A 9,634-nucleotide genomic window follows, 5' to 3' on the forward strand; every position below is an offset into this window, starting at 1 on the left:
TCCTGCTGTCCCATCACTCAGCAGCACATTGTGCCAGCAAACTTTGGGAATCCCATCTTATTTTCTCAGTGCAAAGCAGAAGATGCATCCTGTGCCTGCTTGTGTGGTCTTCCCACTCTTCTTGAGGTTTTGCTTTCTATAGTCTTTTCTATCCAGGTATACAAATGACTCTGAGAATAAGGGCGTGGTTCAAAGTGAGACACTTAAATCATGAATTGTCATGAATGTAGCACTATCAATTGCTCACAAAGTATATTTGTACCTAAAATCTGCTCTGATAGAAACTTCAGATGGCTTTAGTCCCAAATATGTTTTTAAACTGTCTTAGTTGCTGTCCTATTGTGCAGAGTCACCATGTCCAAGGAACTTGTAAAAGAAACTATTTAAGTTTACAATTTCAAAGGATGAGCCCAGTACCATCATTGAAGATAGCATGTTAGGAGCTAGACAGGCAATGCACTGGAACAGGAGTGAGAGCTTACGTGTTCAAACAACAGCCACATGGAGGAGAGAAGGAGAGGCAGGGAAGGGAGAGAGAGAAAGAACAGGCTAAAGGCTTAGTCATGGATGCAGTACAATGTGACTACTGCCCTGTGTCTGCACGTAGTTGCCTATACCGCCAGCCTTCTGATTTTATTCATGACCATGATGTGTTAGAATGACTGTCTATTCTGTGTTATTCTACAGTCCTGAAGTGCTGAATGGTCTTTCCTCTATATGCATCTCCTTCCCCTTTAAATGTACAAACTTCTGCTGCTCATTGTTTTCAACAACTGGCTTGGTTAACTAAATGAATGCATTTTAAGTTTCATTTTAGTAAAAGCTATCATTTTGTCAGAAAGCAGATGTGTATTCTCTCTCTCTCTCTTCCTCTCTCTCTTTCTCTCTTTCTCTCTTTCTCTCTTTCTCTCTTTCTCCTGTGTATATAAATATACTTGTGGTTGTTTGAACCAAAATTAATTTATACTTTAGCCTCATATATACATATATATATGTATATACATATACATATATATATATATACATATATATATACATGTATGTATATATATTGGTCTGCAGCTGGTGGAACTCATAAGGAAGGATTAGGAACTATGGCCTTGTTGAAGGAGGTATGGCCTTGTTGAAGGAACTGTGGCATTGTTGAAGGAGGTATGACCTTGTTGAAGGAACTGTGGCATTGTTGAAGGAGGTATGGCCTTGTTGAAGGAGGTGTGGCCTTGCTGAAGGCCTTGTTGAGACTGAAGAAGGCCACACCATTCCCAGGTAGTGCTCTTTCTCAGAAGCAGAATTTTCCAAGAGTAAGCTAAAGAAGTCAGAAATCTCAATGAATTACTTAAGCACTCTTACAGCTGTTGTCAAAATGGGTAAAACATCTTCAAACTATAGAACCTGATGTTTGAGTCTAATTTTAAGCTTCATTAAAATGTCCATTCTTTCTCCTGCATTAAAATTTGAATGGAGGTAGGTGAAGAAAGACACACCAGGCATTAAGATTCTGATTCAGGCAATTATTGAAGAATTGTGATTTGGTGCTTCAGAAAAATCAGTACAAGTGAGGCAAGGTCTTTAAAAGAAAAGTCATATGGCAGTAATTTGCATTCTATTAATCCAGCTTTAAAAGTTACTTTCCCCCTCTTTCCAAACTGTCATATCATATCACCGTGTTAGAAAAATGTTATTTCTTATTAAGCACTGCAGAACTCTAGTAATGGAAGGAAAATTACAGCTCTTCCAGGTACTTTCCATATGTGAGTGTAACATCTTCAGAGTGTCCATGGTTGTCAGTTCCTTACCGCATGTCAGCAATGTCTCTTCTGCTCCTCTGGAAATGGGCCAAGGGCCATAGAGAGTGCGCTAACCCCTCCTGTGGAGTGTGCATTAGGCATTCCTAGTGTCACAGTCTACGATTATCATATGTCCATATCTTTGAGCCGACCTTTGGAAATAAACAGATGAAATCTGCAAACAAATGGGCATCTCACTTCATGTGTTCTGCTGCATGATGTCCAACTTGGGGAACGTCATAATTTGCCAATTATAAGGAATGGGTCAGCTCCTCCAGGATTGCTGTTGTAATGTAGCCTGCAACATCAAATGGATGGTTCCATTTTTTTTTTTTTCCTTTTAAGCCAATCCAGTGCTCAGAGAAACTGTAGTGTGTATCCTCGACTAAAAGAACTAAGAACCTGCGAATGCACAAATTTCCCATTTGTTTCAAAATATGTTTTTGTCTAGGCTTTCCCTTCTTCTAATTATATACTTTATTATCATTTAAAAGCAAGAGACAGTTGACGGAAAGTGATCATATATGTAGCAATCTTATTTTTTTTCTTATCTTTGTGACAGATAACTTAGAAACACTATATTTAAAAAAGATGGATTTGGTTTACAGCTTCCAAGAATTGGGTTCAAAGTGGCTTGGCCCTATTGCCTGGAGACTGAGGTCAGACTAGGCCTTATAGAATAATGGTCACAGTGAGGCAGAGCTCCTTACACCATGACAATAGGAGTGAGTACAGGATCAGCAGTGCCAAGAAAACTCTCTTCAGTGGCAGGTCCTTGGAGATCTGCTTTCTCTACACTGTGGTTATTGACAGTACCACAGCTTCTCAGTATGTCATGCAAATTTTAAACTCCTCAGAGTTTTAGATTGGTGTTTAGGTCAAGATGCTCAGGACAAAACACCTTTCAGTGATAGGCTTTTCCAGAAGAGACCCAAGACTTAAAACCTAACTCTTTGGGTTTACATAAAATCCATAATAGTATATATGTTACACAACAGCAAGGACAGATTTAAAAAATATCTTCAAATTCATTAGAAGTTTTCTATCTGTTTTCCCAGGATACCTACAAGCTATGTTTAAGAGAGCTGTTTATGCAAGGATACAGCTCATTGGGACAGTGCATGCTTAGCACATAGGAAGCTCAGGGTTCAAGTGAAACCTGGAGCACTAACTACATGAACAGTCACAGAGGCACACATCTGCCATCCCATCACTTGGCAGTTGAATGCTAAAGGAGGACCTCAAGGCTAGCATACAATGCACACAAAAAAAGAGGGAGAGAGAGAATGAACCAAGGAGAGAGAAAGAGGGAGAAAGAAAGACACAGAGAGAGAGAGAGAGAGAGACAGAGACAGAGACAGAGACAGAGACAGAGACAGAGACAGAGACAGAGACAGAGACAGAGAGAGGAGTCTGGATTTAAGGATTTGGTTTTGATTTCCTTTATCTGGCATGCTCTTTATTTTGATCAGCTTCTTGAATGCATTCTCTCTTCAAAAGGAGCATAGTCAATTCTGAGGCATCAGTAAGATTTTTTTTTTCTCTATGTTGTCAATTCACAGTCAACTTCGTGTCCAGGCTTATTCATAGCAGGACTGTCCTTCCTTGGTCTCTTTCAGCTGATATAACAAAGCACATTTAATTGTGTATTTTATTAACAGAAGTCAACTACTTCTGTGGGCTGGGAAATCTAATAGGAAGGCTGATTCGGTGTCTAGCAAAGGCTTGATTTCTAGACATACATGGCACGATCTTGTTGGGTCTTTCCTGATTTACCTATGAGAGTCCACTCAACACTTATCTATTACCCCAAAGATCATCACCTGACTAGATTGTTAACCAAGGAACTTGAAGGGACATTGCATAGCATTTTCTTTCAAACCAAAACACCCATTCAAAGAGAGAGGGAGAGGCTCACAGGACATGGGAAATAAACAAAGATTGCATGTCTGGGAAAGCTGAAACTTAACAATCTTGAAGACCCCCTCCCCAACGAGTAAACAATTCCTGGGGTGGACACTGATTAAAAGAACTCCAGAAAGATTCTCAAATTTGCCCCTCTGCCAGTAAGTGGTAAAGAGAGCCCCAGGGCTGCAACTTTCATGAGCCACCCACACCGAGGTGGGCTTTTGGGTGATGCAGCTGTTCTGGAGATATTCCTTCTCGTGTGAGTAAGCCCTCACTCATATTCCTCTTAGTAACTCCAGTGGTTTGCCAAGTTGAAAAATTGCTACTTTGATCTGTTATGGGATCCCTTTCCAGAATATGTTGTTTTTCTTCAAGAATAGTCTCTCACACAACAAAAGGGCGTAATGATTCTGACCACGGAATACCCCTGTGATACTGGCATCTGCCCCTATATTCAAATGATTGTAGATTTCACCGTTCTCTACTGTCTGAGTAGTCTCTGTATCACCTATGTTAATTTTAGGCATGTAGCCACAGTGCCACAATAAAGACTTCTAGTCAGTCTTCACAATTAAAACAAAACAAAATGAAACAAAGCAATGAGGCTTAGAGTTAGGGCAAATGCAGAATACCTCATTTTATTTGTGGATAGGAAAGCAGTAGGCACAACTGTGAGGATAGCTTCAGAGTGCTGATGTTTCTGGGTAGACTTTGGGAATTAAAATTCAGTCCCCTGAAGAGTGTGCCAAAATTCGTTTTACCTTCTACTGCCTCAGACATGGTAGATCATTAGGAGGAGAAGAAAGAGCAACCTGCCTTGAAAAGTTGACACATACTGCTGTCTGGATGCAAGGCTCCAGAGCGCAGCATCCGGAATGTCAGCTCTGAGCGCCTTCAAAACAATACCACCTGAAATAAAGCAACAGGCGGTGAGAAAAGCTGTCAAGTCCCAATTTGCAGTTTCTAGCAAAGATCACAGCAAAAACAGATTCCAGATCAACTTGTCTTTATTTCAGCTCCTCCAGGGCTGGCACGGGCGAACTGCTGGAATTCCATACAAGCCTGCTGACCAGCTTTGTGCTTGTGTCTCCTCCTGCATGGTTCCCCAATTAGTTCCTTGTTAACCACACACCTGCAGTGTCTTCCCCCCAGGCTCTGCTCTTCTCCGATCCTCTCGGTGCAGCTTCTAACCCCTTCTGTCCACATGTTTAAAACACCACTAAGGTTCCTGTACGGATACCTGGAATTGTTGTGGCCCTGTTTGTCACAAAAGTAATTAGCTTACAGGGACATCTCTCATAATATGACTGCAAAGTCAGGGACAGAACAAATTTCCCTGCCTGTGAAATCCACAGGGATGCTGTGAATGTAAATAGGATTCTTCCAGGTCACCAGGTAACTTGGCAACACCCAGAAACTCAGGCAGTGTATCCAGGCTGTTCAGTCAAAGGAAAGATGAGAAAACAGGTATCTTAGCAAAACATTCTGGGACCCAGAATGTCACCACCTTCTATGCTCGATGGAACCAAAAAGAGCTGATGTGTGATCAAGATGACAATCTCTCAGCTGCCCAGTCTCCTAGAGTTGCAGAAGCTAGGGTAGGATGGGAATAATGACTGAACATAGCAGTTACCCCTGCCAAGTCCCTCTCCTCCCCAAAGTCTTTTCCCCACATTCAAGTCTACTGTTTTGCTTTGTAACTCAATGGTGTAATCTGGGATTTCATTTTACATACACATACATAAGTAGGTGTTATTAGAGAAGATGGGCAGTTTCAAGAGAACAAAGCTTCAAGTCTGGTCATTGGGTATGGTTTCAAGCCCTTTGTATTCTGTATGTCTGCCCATGTGGCAAGCAATGTGGCTTTTGGGAAAGATGTTATACACACAGTCCATCACACAACGCAGTTCTGGTAACTGTTCTGGCTAGATTTTTCGATAAATGACACAAATCAGAGTTATCTAGAAAGGGGAACAATTTTAATAAAGTAGATTGTCTGTGAGGCAGTTTGCTCTTTAATGACTGATGTGGGAGGGTGTCCTACATGATGTAAGGAAACAAGATAACCAACCCATGAGGAGCAAGCCAGTAAATGTATACCTCCTTGGTCTCTGCTTCAGGCCCTGTCTCTAGATTGCTGCATTATGTTTCTGCTGTTCCTTCTCTCAGTGGTGTATTGGGACCTGAGAACTGTAAGCTGAAATAGGGCCTTTCCTCCCCAAGTTGCTTTTGGCCATGGTGTTTTATCACCATCATGGAAACCCTGAATAAGAGAGTAACATAAAATATGATATACTTGATATTAACCAAATGGCTAAAAAACAAACAAACAAACAAACAACTCATCAATACAACAATATAATCGTATTTTGCATTCTATATGAGCTAGGGATGAAGTTAATACATTTATATTCTAAAAGACCATTTGGCTGCAAGGTACGATAGCAAAGCTTGATAAACAAAGGAAAAGAATTCTTTAAGGTTTATTTTGGCTCTTTGTTGAATATGGCTAAAATCTCAGGTTATGTGTTGAAGAGTCCTAGGTTCCTATCTAAGTTCCAATTTTTTCTATACGAAAAAAAATTGTAGGTAGCATTTGACCCTTTAAGCCAGTTTATTCATCTATAAAGATTATTACCTACTTTAGAGCATTAGAATTCAATGAGAAGAATGTTCAGCCAAAGGGCTTGTAGTAGTAAGAGTTCAATTCCTTAAATATTCCGGATCCTTTTTCCAGGCATTTCTATTATAATTTTTTTTTCTTGGAAGTTTGTTATTTGTTAAATAATACTTCACTTCATTATAGTATCAAAGAAGTTGTATTGCACTCACTCTGTTATTCAATCATTGCTGTTTGTTAATCAGTACATAACAGGCAAATTTAATGTTTTATTTTTACAAATGTAAAGGGAATAAAATATGATTATTTTGGTGGGATTAAAATTATATTTCTTTGCTGATATACAATTCTAAACTTCTTTCTAATGAGAAAATACATTAAGAAGGATGGGAACCTTCTGCTATATTTATGGTTCAGTATTTGGAGATTCAAATGTGAATGAACTAGTAGGAAGCTACTGAAGTAAGAGGGATGGTGGTGCTGATGCAGGTGAGTGGGATGGTGGTGCTGATGCAGGTGAGTGGATATGTTGGAGCATGCTCTTTTCTCTTGGAATCCTGACACCTGTGAACTCTCTGAAGTCTTACAGAAAAACATACAGCAATGGCAGGTTGTGTATAAATGAGCCTAGTGAGGCCTAAGGAAATATTTGTATGCCTAATCCATTTAGTGAAAACTTTTTTTTTTTTGAAGGAACTATCTAACGGAAATATAATGAGAGCCCCATGCATAATTTCAACTTTTTTGGTAGGTACATTTATGAAAGCAAAATGAAACATAAATATATTTCAGAGAATGTTTGTTAATTCAAAACTAATCCAAACACTATAATTTTAATTTGTATCAATGTAAAATTGCTAATGATTTAATTTATATATTTATAAAAGTTTATCTTTCATACTGTATCATAATGTAAAGAGTAAATTCCACTGAAAATTTTTACCTAAATTGAGATTATGAAATTTATAGCCAAAAAAGTGACTCATAAGATATTCTTCAACACACAACTGGACAATATACTGAGGGTAAGAGTCTCTCATGAGCACTCAACCCTAAATGATACGACTTCACCAAACCTCTCCCGTCCAGGACCAGAAATCTCTATGGAAGAAGGAGGAAAGATTGTAAGAGCCAGAAATAATGGATGACTACAAAGGAACAAGGCCTTCCAGATACAATGGAAAAGATGCACATATTAACCCACAGAAACTGTAATAGAATGCATAACGTCTGTACAAATTCAAGAAAGATGGGGGCCAGTGTGGAAATGGACACAGACCTCTACCTCTAGCCAAAAATCTATCTACAAAAGGTGTTGAATCAAAAAGGAAAAATTAATTTTCTCCAGTGGATTTTCTACATAAGGATAAGCCCCATGCCCAGCAATAGATGGCCAAGACAAAATGAAACCAAGGGTATATTTGTAGAATTGTTTTGCATCCTATTTCTCTGTTTGGGCACTTTTTTTTCTTATTCATGTTTTGCATATTTATTATGTCTTTTAATTTTGTATTTTTATGGATTGTGTTTGAGTGACTCTGTGTGTGTGTATGTGTGTGTGTGTGTGTGTGTGTGTGTGTGTGTGTGTGATTGTTGGGTGTATTTTTTTAATTCTAGGGTTTGGTTGGTTGGTTGATCGTTTGATTGGTTGGTTGGATTTTTATTTTTTTATGTATTTTTTGGTTGGTTGCTTGGTTGGTTGGCTGTCAATGTGTTTTCTAAAGAGAGAGGGGCATGGAGTTACTTGGATAAGGAGGTAAAAAGAATCAGGAAGAAGTTGGAGGAAAGTAAACAATAATCAGAATATATTTTATGGAAAAATTATTTTCAATAAGCAATGCCATTCCAAAAACAGGAAAGAAGGAAAGATGGAAGGAAGGAAGGAAGGAAGGAAGGGAGGAAGGAAGGAAGGGAGGAAGGAAGGAAGGAAGGAAGGAAGGAAGGAAGGAAGGAAGGAAGGAAGGAAGGAAGGGAGGGAGGAAGGAAGGGAGGAAGGAAGGGAGGGAAGAGGAGAGGAGAGGAGAGGAGAGGAGAGGAGAGGAGAGGAGAGGAGAGGAGAGGAGAGGAGAGGAGAGGAGAAAGAACAAACTGAAGTTCAAAGGAGTACATAATCCTCAAAGAAAGCCAACTGGCCACCCAACCTCTGGTGCTTCCAGGCAGAATTCCACCATCAGTAGCAGAACCTGAGAAGCAAAGGCATTTCTTTCCCACATCTTTGAAATGATAAAAGGGGCAGTAAATAAGCTCCTTTGCTGACATATTTTCACCTGAATGAGAAGAAACAGCAATTTTCTCATCAATGTTACTAAAAGTCAAAAAACAAAACAAAACAAACAAACAAACAAAAAGTCATTGAAACTGGAAAGGGGAATACATTCAGCTTTAAAAATTGCAGTACGCTGGGCAGTGGTGGCTCACGATTTGGAAGAAAGAGGCCGGCTTATTTCTGATTTCGATGCCAGCCTGGTCTACAGAGAGTGAGTTCCAGGACAGCCAGGGCTACACAGAGAAACCCTGCCTCAAAAAGCCAAAATAAATACATACATACATAATAAAAAAATTACAGCATAATAAAGCCAAGGGTTGTGGAGCTGACCTTTAATCCCAGGATTCTGGAGGCAGCAGCAGGTGAGTCTCTGTGAGCTAGAGGCCAGGGCATTCTACAGAGCAAGTTTAGAACAGCAAAACTATTACACAGAGAAACCCTGTCTTTTAAAAAGATAGTGAAAGACAGAGAAAAGGAAAGAAAGAAAATTACAGAGAAATGAAGGCCATGAGGTGTTAGAAAGCAAAAGGGTTTAGTTATTTTCTTTTATTCTTTTGCTTTGTGTTTTGCTTATTTGTTTGTTTGTTTGTTTTAAATTTCTTAGAAACATAACTTCAGCATCATGTGGCACCTGTAAATAATCGGGGAAACTGTAGCAGAAAAGGATTAAGATCACCTTATTATTCTTGCTTGTCTTCTGTCCCTAATTTTGAGTTTTTATGAACGGTATGTGAGTGAGTTACTCAAAACTCGGTTGAGACCAGCAAACCTTGGTGGAAAGGGTTTATTTGGTTTCCAGGATTACAGTCCATGAGGAGAAGCCAAGGTAGGAAGGAGCAGAAGAAGCAAAGGGCATGAGTGAATAGTGTCTATTGGCTTGGTTCTTCTTCCTTTCTCAGCGAACTTCTTTCTACAGCCCAAGACCAACTCCTAATCATAGTAGGTTGAGTCTTCCCAGTTCAGTTAACAAATAATCTAATGCCGCATTGACTCTTAAGTCTTTCTGCTGCCTCTCTGCAGTGATCCCTGAACCTTAGGTTCGGAAGTTCTGTT

The sequence above is a fragment of the Mus pahari genome, chromosome 15, assembly GCF_900095145.1.
Source record: "Mus pahari chromosome 15, PAHARI_EIJ_v1.1, whole genome shotgun sequence".
Classification (NCBI taxonomy): Eukaryota; Metazoa; Chordata; class Mammalia; order Rodentia; family Muridae; genus Mus; species Mus pahari.